Raw genomic sequence first — 11,343 nt, 5'->3', positions numbered from 1 at the left:
GCGTTGTGGTCAGATGAGACTAAAATTATACATTTTGGCCACCAAGGAAAAATCTATGTTTGGTGCCAACCCAACACACCCTATGACTGCAAGAACACCATCCACATAGTGAAACATGGTGGTGGTAGCATAATGCTTCGGAGAGCAGCCATTAAAATTCTGCAGTGCTCCTTTGTAATAAGTGGTGTTTAAAAGGCAATGCAAGGCAAGGCAAATTTATTTATATAGCACAATTCAGTACAGAGACAATGCAAAGTGCTTTACATGGTTAAAATATAGGAATAAAAGCAAGTAGGGATAGAATGTAGAAACAAAAAAGAACATTAAAAACAGTAAAACAGTTTAACTAGAACATTCAAAGGCAATTTCAAACAAATGTGTTTTTAATCTTGATTTAAACAAGGAACTCAGGCTTTCCGCACTTTTACAGTTTTCTGGAAGTTTGTTCCAGATCAGTGGAGCATAGGAACTAAATGCTGCTTCTCCATGTTTGGTTCTGGTTCTAGGTATGCAGAGTAGGCTGGAGCCAGAAGACCTTAGTGGTCTGGAGGGTTGATGCACTGATAACAAGTCTGTGATGTATTTAGGTGCTAAGCCATTCAGGGACTTATAGACTAACAGAAGTATTTTAAAGTTTATTCTCTGAGATACAGGGAGCCAGTGTAAGGACTTTAGAACTGGGGTTATGTGCTCTACTTTCTTTTTTTTTTTTTTTTTTTTTTTATTTCCCAGTGTCCTGTCTAGCAATATGGCAATAGGAATTGATGTCTCAATGCCAGATAGAGCTCGACAGATTTTGCTTTTACAAGTGGAGCAAACGGCTTTCGCCATAGTGCTCCACTTGATTTATGCTTGTAAATAGCTTTATTATGATTCCTGCAAGGAGAATTTCAAATTATATGGACATGACAATGGGAGAGTAAAGGAAGAACAAAAAGTGAAAGAAAAGAAAAAAAAGAGTAGAGGTGAAAGAAAGAGGAGATAAAAGGGAGAGAATGATAAAACCTTCTTTGTCTGCTCCATCACCTGGAAAGAGACACAAAAAGAGCAGCACAACCAACAGACATAAAGCAACAGATACACTCGAATAACACCTAGATGCCATTGCTAAATCATATATATTATTATGTAAGCTGACATGTGTAATGTGATATTTGAAAAAAAGAAGGTGAAAGAACATAAATAAATAAATTATAAGATTACTGTATATAAGTGAACACTTAATACCTGGGACCCAGCACCTGTGGGAGATGTGAAAGTGCACTAGTTTAGGTGAAGATTATCCAGAAATAGCTTGATAGTGATTGTGGAGAACCGAAGACCCACCTTCCCCGAGCACAGAGGCAGGGGTCAGGGGACCCATAACCCCGGACTCCCAAAGGGGCCCCTAAAGCAGGTCGCCCAGGAGGTGCCGACACAGGATATCTGCAACCCCCCCCCCCCAAGGAAGGAGCAGAGACGACCCCGAGGAAATCCCCCAGCCACCGCAATGCCGACGCCCTCAAGAGCCGCGGAGACGAGCCCGTGGGCTCCGCCGGCAGCTAGCCCCGCTGAAGTGGTCCCGGCCATGGGCCCTGAGGGCCAGAGGCCCCAGGGGCGCCCCGCCCCCGCGACGGGGGCCCCGGCCGCCCCCCGGGGGGCCAGGCCCCGCGAAGAGGCCGCCGGGAGCGGGCCGGCGCACGCCCGGGAACCCGCCCCAAACCCGAAGCCAACCAATGCGCCAGGGGGCCAAGGCGCCCGCCAACGAAGTGGAGGAGGGCAGGACGTGGGGGGATGGGCTCCGCACCTAGCGGAGACTTCAGATGTTCTTGGGAGAGGGAGCGGACCACACCCATACCTGGAAAAAAAAAAATGTGCTCTACTTTCTTAGTCTTTGTGAGGACGCGGGCAGCAGGGTTCTGGATCAGCTGCAGCTGTCTGATCCACTTTTAAGGCAGACCTGTGAAAACACAGTTACAGTGATCAATTCTACTAAATTACTTCAGTTTTGTTTTTATTCAATTGCAGAAAATTTTGGCACATCCATGCATTGATTTCTTCTAGGCATTTACTCAGTGCTTGAACTGGTTCATAGTCACCTGGTGACATAGTGATGTAGAGCTGTGTGTCGTCTGCATAGTTATGGTAGCTGATGTTGTTTTTTATTATCTTAGCTAGAGGGAGCATGTAGATATTGAATAGGAGGGGACCCAGGATGGACCCTTGGGGAACCCCACATGTGATTTTTGTCATCTTTGATGTAAAGTTACCTACACAAAAAAGTTCCTGTCCTTTAAGTAGGATTTAAACCAGTTGAGAGCTGTACCAGAGAGGCAGACCCAGTTCTCCAGGCGCTCTAACAGGATGGAGTGATCGACAGTATTGAATGCTGCACTGAGGTCCAATAGTACCAGCACGATGGTTCTTCCACAGTCTGTATTTATATGGATGTCATTAAACACCTTGATAAGGGCGGTCTCTGTACTGTGGTGAGCACGGAAATCTGACTGGAAAACGTCAAAGCAGCTGGTCGTTGTTAAGAAGGTGTTTAATTGTTGAAACACAGCTTTTTCAATAATCTTACTGATAAGGGGAGGTTTGAGATGGGCCTGTAGTTCTGGAGTAGTAGTTTGTCTAAATTGTTCTTTTTCAGCAGTGGTTTGATAATTGCTGTTTTTAGGGACTGGGGGAAAACAACTGACAGAAGGGACGTGTTTATTATCTGAGTCAAATCAGAACCTATGACAGATAAAACTTTTACCTGTCATAGCAAGACTTTTCTTTTCAAATGTATCTTAGCTTTAGTCTGACAAACAGCATAATCCCCTTTATATGCTTGGTTTAGTTGCATTAAGAATGTGAAGTTTCACTGACTTTTATCTTGAAGATTATTTGTGAGTTTTATTCTGAAAGCACCAATTATTTATTTATGATTGTTTGTTTTAGCCCCTAAGGAATCAGAAATGGACCTCCGCAATGATTCAGTTCTTATTTTATTGGCTGATTCTGTTGGTTAAAGCTTATTGGGATGTTTTTTTAAAATCTGTCTTTAGTTGCAATGACAAGTTTAAATCAGGATGTATTTTATTTTTTAAGAAAATCTGTGAGTTTTACAGTGAAAGTACAGCTTTAGCCTCCTTCTGTCAGTGACACACATAGCACATGCAGTTCCCCTGGTCATCATTGTGATTCCTGCTTTTTTTTCTGGCAGCAGGTTGGACAGAGATAACACAGCGTCTCACTTCCTCTCAAAGATGCAAGCAAAATAATACAAAATGCAAAAGGCTGAACAAATGGGTTTGAAAAACATAGCTAGCATCAGAAAAACATTTCAACACTGAGCAACAGCAGTGTGTAAAACATGTTCAGTCATGGAGAGTTTTATATCTATACTTTGTTTTTATATTAAACTCGAAAATGAGTCCATTAGCTGCTAAGGACTATATGCACACTTAAGCCCCTCAGGGTGTGTTGTTGGTCAGTGCAATCAATTAAAAAAAATAAAATGAGTAGATTATGTATTGTTGTGCCTGCGTCTTATGTTTAATTATGTGCATCCGGAGCCGGTGTTTGCTTCATCTAAATCCTTACTTGGAAATCCAGGCTTCATGAGAAATGTCCTCAATTTTCCCCATTGTGGGACGATAATAGTATTTCTTACATTTTTCTCACTCTAAATGCGTAAGGCATGCTTGGGTGAAATTATGTGACCTACTCTCTGGAGGCATTTGACTGAAAATTGTAATTCCTGAAATTCATACAACAATGCCCTATTTACATTACCTGAAATTAAAGAGGTTTACTTATAAAGACACAAAAAAATATGTGTGTAGGAAACTAGCTTTAAATTGAAACATCTTAAGGAATTTGAAACCTCCTTTGCAATAATCAATCAATGAAAAAGTTAGATTTTTATTTTGCAAATCATGTATGAGCTTTATTTTGAAAGACTAAATGAATCACATTTTTAATGCTTAGTTAAACAATCAAATGATTGCATTAGTGATATGGAACCTAGTTTTGCAATAGGTAAACATATAAAAAGATTAGAGCTTTTATCTTGAAAAGCTTGTGTGAGCTTTATTTGGAAAGACTCAAATAATCCCTTTTACATCCCAGGTTCAGTTCTCTTAGAACTGTTTTAAAGGTTATTTTGACAGCAATGAAAAGCCCATACAATATTGGAGGTTTTATTTATTTTATCCAGAGTTTCTGTAAACCTTTTTGGAAGTGATAGTTAGGCTCCATTAGGTTATCAAAACCTATTTTCATAATGATCCAACATAACTCCCTGAATCTTATTTTGGAAGCTTGGTTGCCATGGTGATTGCAGTCCGTTCTTGGAAGCAGGTTTGACAGGAAGGACCCAGTCAGTCACATTTTCTTCCAGAAACAAACAAAATGACATTAATTGGGATGGTCTACGTATATTGGTCTACATAAATTGCAAAAATTACAGCTAGGGGTGGGTGTGGGGGGATGGGGGGTGCACCATCAAAAAGATGTTAGTAACTGTAAATAGTATAGCAAAATAAATAGCAGCAAAGTCTGGTTGTATGGGGTGAATTCTCTGAACTCTCGTCATTCATTTCTAAGGGACACCAACAAGTAAACGGTGCAGCTCACTGAATTTTTCCATTCATATTGATAACAAACGTGATAGGATATGCGTGTGGCTGTCTGGCTGAGGGGGCTTTGGTGAGACCAACATTTGAATGGCTTGTCCCTGCTGAGTGCCTCCTTGATGGTGTCACTCAATCATCCTTCAAATGAACGAAAACCCTGTCTTATTTCCAGCTGTCCAAACAAGCCCTGAGCTTTCCCACAAGCTGTTAGATAAATAGAAATTTCTCTTTTGGGCAATTTAGCGGTCAGTCTGCCTTTATACAAGCTGTCAAATCCTATTTGCTCCAGCCAGGACTCATTCTTTGAGGAACATCCGTGGCCCAGTTTTTCGCAGTCACTCTCTGTCACATGGATCAGTATCTGTTTCCATGGACCCAGAGGGCCAATAAGAGGGGCCCACCGGGGGCTTCCAACTACAAAGTAGACAGCTATCAGTAATTGTCCCTGCCTGTCCACACTGAATCTATTTGTGGCTCCAATCCTTGTGGCGTAAAGGACTTTGATACTGAGTTGACCTTATTCTCTTCTATGATTCAAGCTTACCATTGTTTGGTGTGGGATACTAGATGATCTGCCTGCAAATATTTATTTCTTCAGGCTGCCCACCTCCCTAAATATCCCTTATTAATGATTTTCCTTAATAGTGTATTTTTGGACAGTGGCGTGCTTTATATAATGAAGCCACTACATTGCCACTATGTCACGAACCAGAGACAGAGGGAGCCAGTATTCAACCAGACACGCAGAGGTTAGGTAAAAGATAATTTATTAACAAAATGCAAAAACCAAAACGGGCATCAAGCCAAAAATGGGGTGACTGCATTCAATAACCAAAAATAACAAAAAAGCAGTCACAGACAAAACTATATGCAAAAACAGGGGGCAGGCTAACTCAAATATCCAGAGGCAAAACAGGGTCAGAAGAACATGCAAACAGAGCGCATAGAAAGCTGAACTAGACTCACCACTGGGCACAGAAAAAACAATGATGTGGCAGATTGCAGGGGGCAGAGGCAGGTATAAGTAAGGGAGTGATCAGGTGAATGGAGTGAAACTAATTACTGGCATGGGTGGAGCTAATCAGGAACAGGGAAGTGCTTGGGAGTAAACTGAAGCTGATACGATGGTGACTGGAGAAGGGGAGTGACAGGGTGGAAGAATGCTGGCAGGTGAACTGAATGAAGACCGGTGACAGAAATAGTCGGAGCAGGCCGGATAAATTAATAACATAAAACAAAATCAAACCACAATAAAACTCAACCTATTCAAAAACTAAGACAGAACTTAAAACAGAAACTGAACCTAAGGCAGGAGAGTGAAGTAATTAATCAAATAACAAACATAAACCATAACCAAACCCAAATCATGACACACTAATTTGCACCAACAGATCTGCATTTCTGTAGTATTGATAAATGAATTTATCTTTATCAGACATCACCCTCTTTTACTCTTTTTTTTGTTGTTGTTGTTAATATTGCATCGTTTATGTAGTTCAGGTTTTGCTTTTTGATAAATCGGTCCAGACGTAGACACTGGAAATGATTCAGCTCTATAGTTTTTGACTGAGATTCAGGTCAGAACACCTTCTGTTTTGAGTCACTTAAAAATTTGTCTCGCTTGCCTCTCAGGTGTTCCATATTTGGAGAATTTCACCTTGAGTAGAAATACCACACTTTTACTGTGTAATGATATTTATACTAAAACATGAACCGAAATGTAAACAAGATCTAATTGCTTCAATTTGAAACAGAAAGATAGCAACATCCTAATTATGCTAAAATAGGATATTGAATATTACAGAGATAATTAGGCTTTGTATGCTGACTAACACGTAGCCCACTTTCAACTGTGCTCCTTTGTTTTCATTTCCCAAACCCATTAAGTTGTAGGGTGGAAAACATGAACATGTAGTAATGACTTTTTGAAAGGACAGCAGACGAAATCAGGTTTGTGAAGAGATCACAATTCATGCAGAATAACAAGACAACTGGAGGCAAAGCATTCACGCTTCAGTTGCTGATAGGGATTTGGATGCTGATCATGAGCATGACGACCTCAATTTGACAGTTTATTTTCTACGCATTTAGCCCCGGCCAATATGTTATGGTATACCGCCACATTTAGAAAAGATAATACTTCTTTAAGTTTGACCTAATTATTTCTACAGGATAGATGCATCTGCGGTCCCTTATAGAAATGTAAGAGATGTCCTTGTTATTGCTGAATCATGTACACTGACAGTAACTGATGATGGGGATTGCGTTGTGTAAAGCTCTGGGGCTGCTTTGCTGTTCCCTGACCTGGGCAACTTGCTGAAATTGATGGATGCATGAATTCTGCTCTCCAACAGAACATCCTGTCGCTGAATGTCCGTGCATCACTTTGTGACCTTTAGCTCATGTGTACTAGGGTAAAGCAGCAGGACAATGATCCAGACCACAGCAGTAAGTCCACTCCTGAATGGTTCTAACAACACAAAATAAAGGTGGCATCTTCAAAGTCTGAAGGTTATTCTGACTGAAATGCTGTACCATGACTTTAAACAGGCCATTCATTCTTAAAAACAAGCCGGTGTAGCTGAATTAAAACATTTCCGTATATAAGAGTGGGTCAAAATGACTCCGCAATGTAAAATACTTAATGCCTTTTATTGTGATGCTTAATGGTAGTAGTTGCTAATAAGGAGGCACGGGCAGTTATTAGGTATAGAAAGCTATTACTCTGTAACACCGGGCCAGGTTGGTTTGAGATTGCTTTTTAAATTAAAGAAATCATCATCTGGACACTGTGTGTTGTAGTCGGATTATCTATGTCTGCTATTTACAGATGTTTAATTGATCTGAAACATGTAAGTGTAACAAAAAAGAAAAGAAAAGCCGAACCGGAAGAAATAGGTAGGAGCACAAATACTTTTTTTTCTCAAAACAATAGATGTATATATTATATCTATCTACAGCACTGTGCAAAAGTTTTTGGCTGGCATGAAAAACTGCTGTAATCTAAGAATGTGTTAAAAAAATTAAAATACTGGTTGTTTTTTTTAAATCAATTTACAAAATGTAAAGGGAGCGAACAAAAGAAAAATCAAAGTGACATAAATATTTGGTGTTACTACCCTGTGCCATCAAGGATTTTGTAGGATTGTAGTTAATTGTTTGATCAAACAGCTATACCAAACAGACCCTAATGCGCATCAATGTCACATGTAGGTTGAATCGAAGTCAGGAACTGAAACAGAAATGGGTTGAAACTGGGAGAGGAACAGCCAAGCTCTGCTACAAGGTGAGGTTTTTGTCACAGGTCATACACAACGGCTGACTGAGCACTGAGCACAGCAACAAGACACAAGGTGGATATACCGCATCAGCAGGTCTCTCCCAGACAAATATGTCAAAGCAGGCCGGTGTTTCAAGACTTGCTTTTCAAGCTCCTTTGAAGAAGCGCAGAAAATGTCAAAGAAACTTAGTTCAGCAGATGAAAAACACAACCCTTTAAAATTGGAACGTGTCCAACTGTGTCATCAGCTGACAATGGACAGAAAACAGTAGGACACAGGTACACCCTGTTGCTATGTGGAGAAGTCTGGCCAGAAGTTGTCTTAGTGAAAGAGTTGCAGCCAAAAGCCATTCCACCGACGATATTGAAACGAGGCCCAGCGGCTCCACCATACTCGAAAGCAGGAGCTCTGGTTCCAAACAATGGCAGCAGGTGATCTGGACCGATGAGTCAAAATGTGAACTCTTTGGTTGTAGCAGAATGCATTTTGTACGCTAAGGGGTTGGAAAGAGGGACAATAACAAGTGTCTGAAGGCAGCAGTGAAGCACAGTGGAGGTTCCTTACAAGTCTGGAGCTGCATTTTGGAAAATGGAGTGGGACATTTGGTCAGGATTAATGGTGTCCTCAATGCTGAGAAATACCGGTAGATACTATCCATCATCAGCTGTGTTTCTTTAGATAAAGTCATATATGGAGGTAGTACTGCCATTAAACTTTTACACTTCTCTAACATAGAAAGTACTGCTGGATCAACGTCTCTGTGTTGTTTTTGTGTCTCTGCTCTGTCTTCTCTAACCCCCAGTCGGCTGTGGCAGATGACCGTTCACATGGAGTCTGGTTCTGCTGGAGGTTTCCTCGTGTTAAAGGAGAGTTTTCCTTTCCACTTTCCCTGAAATGAGCTGGGTGTACTCAGATAGAAAGCTTTTTAACCAGTCTGTCTGTATGATTTGATGAAACTGACTTTGTAAAGTGCCTTGAGATGACATTTGTTGGGAACTGGCGCTGTAGTAAATGAACTGAATTGAATTATATCATGCGATACCATCAGCGACGCATCATGCAACCATACAGCCAAGGGGCCTATCTTCAGCAGAAAGAGAAAAAAAAAACAGCTCTGGAAGTAATGACATGGCTCCACAGAGCCGTGACGTCAACAGAATCAACTGTGTCTGAGGTTACATGAAGAGACAGGAGGATTTGAAGAACCCTGCATCAGCAGAAGATCCGTGGTTAGTTCTCCAAGATGTCAGGAACAGCCTACCAGTCCGGGTCATCCAAAAGAAGAATTGATGCTGTCGTGAAATCAAAGGGTGGTCACACCAAATACTGATTTGCTTTAGCTCTCTCTTCTGCTTGTTCACTGCATTTTGTAAACTGAAGAAAATGTACCAATAACAGTGACAAAAGCATTCTTAGTTTACAGCATTTCGCCTTATCTGCCTAAAACCTTTGCACAGTGTTGTAAATAATGAAGTAGTAAAGCCATTTGCTCATCATTGCTGGAAAAGAAATAGCTGAGATACCTTCTGGCTACGACATAGATCACCAAACCTCAGCGCCTGTCATTACCAGAACAGCAGCTGACCATGAAAACACATGACGTCACCTTTACTCCTCTGCTGCGGTCTCGTCCCAGCTGTTTGTGTCGCCGCGGCCCGTGATTAAATTTGCTGCTGCGCGTACAGGAATAGAAGGGCCGCCCTGTTTGTCGTGCAAAAACAACTGGGGCAAATCATGGCGGGAAGACCTCCCGTATAAGCGTCTAGATCGGGGGATAAAAACATGACTAAGCCTCTAGATAGTCGGTAATCCAGACACAGTCACGTGCACGAATACTCAAGGAAAGCTTCTGTGGCCTGCAGCAAACAGTAACGTGATTGTCCCCTCCTGCAACAGTCCGGCTGTGACGGCTGGATAAACATCCCCGCTGTGGGGCGGCTTTGAACCTGAGAGATGCAGAACAAGATAGTAGTGATTAGATCTGCAGCAGCAGCAGACCACCGGCTCCTCTGACAGAGCTGATTAATACGCGTTAACAACAGGGGTTGTGCACTAAACATTGCTGAAGGATACAGTGTCTTGTAAAATAATTCACGAATCCCTTGAATGTTGTTTTATATTTTGTTATGTCACAACCACTATATTTTATTGAGATTGTGTGGGAAATGCCAACACAGTGTGGAGAAGAGAGAATTAGAAGGAATGGGTTACATGGTTTCCAAAATCTTCAAATTAAAACTTAAAAAGTGTGGTAAGAACTTTTATTCAGCTCTCTCGAGTCACTACTACTTAGAGCAGCCTTTCACTGCAATTACAGCTACAAGCATTTGGGGCTTGACTCTAGCAGTGTCCTGCATCTAAAGGCTGAACTATGGAGATAATTTCCTGCCAAAAGGTTGTAAGCAATAAAATGGCAGGAAAATATCTCCATACTGAACTGTTTCCCCATTGTTTGTTGAACAGCTGAAGTTCAGTCAGATTGGACGGAGACCAATTCGTTTTCGAGTTTCACTGATTTTCAATTAGATTTAGTTCTGGACTTTGACTGAGCCATTCTCATGCAGGACTTTGATCTGAACTCTCCCATTGCAGCTCTTGGTCTATATTTGGGGCCATTGGCCTGCTGGAAGATGAACATACACCCCAGCCTCATATCTTTTGCAGCCTGCTGCAGGTTTTCCTCCAGTATTGCCTTGTATTTAGCTCCATTTTTCCCCCCAGCAACTATGACAAACTTACCTGTTCCCACATAAAAAAAAGGTTTCCACCACACGATGCAGCTGCCATCGTGTTTATAACTAGAGATGATGTATTCAGGATGATGTGCAGGGTTAGTCTTCCTCAGCACAATGTTTTGTATTTAGGCTAACATTTGATTTTACCCAACTTGACCAGAGCATCTTCCTCGTGTTTGCTGTGCCTCATACATGGCTTGTGGCATCCTGCAAACACTTCTTAAGGTTTCCTTTGAGCAATGCATTCCTTTATGCCCACATTCCATAAAAAGTTACATTTACGAAGCGTGTGACAAAAAGTTGCTGACACATTATCTCCCCTCTGCTATGGATCTCTGCAGCTCCTCCAAAGTTGCAGCTGGGGCTCTTGGCTACTTCTGTAATCAATACTCACCTTGCCAACCCTGTCAGTTCAGGTGGATGACCATGTCTTGACAGGTTTATCACAGTCATTTCAGGGGTACCAGAATAAAAGGAGAGTTAGTTCATATATATATCACACGCTTTCCGATTTTGGTAATAAACAAGTTGAAAGCTCATGTTAGTGTTGGTCTATCACATAAAATCACTAGTGTTGCGGCAATGCCATTTTTTGGCCCCGATACCCGATACCTGGCTGTGCAGTATCGGCCGATACCGATTCCATACCGATACCATCTGTTTGAAATTGATGCTCACTTTAGTGTTGATCTATCACATAAAATCACAATGTAGGATGTGCTT

General features: G+C 41.4%; 1 protein-coding gene across 1 annotated transcript in view; it reads left to right on the top strand.

Annotated features, from left to right (window-relative positions):
* Positions 1-11,343, top strand: part of ggt1a (gamma-glutamyltransferase 1a) — a 40,316-nt gene that overhangs the window by 16,504 nt on the left and 12,469 nt on the right. The window lies entirely within an intron of this gene.

Source organism: Fundulus heteroclitus, chromosome 12 (assembly GCF_011125445.2).
Source record: "Fundulus heteroclitus isolate FHET01 chromosome 12, MU-UCD_Fhet_4.1, whole genome shotgun sequence".
Taxonomy (NCBI): Eukaryota; Metazoa; Chordata; class Actinopteri; order Cyprinodontiformes; family Fundulidae; genus Fundulus; species Fundulus heteroclitus.
This window is presented reverse-complemented; position numbering and strand designations above follow the sequence as displayed.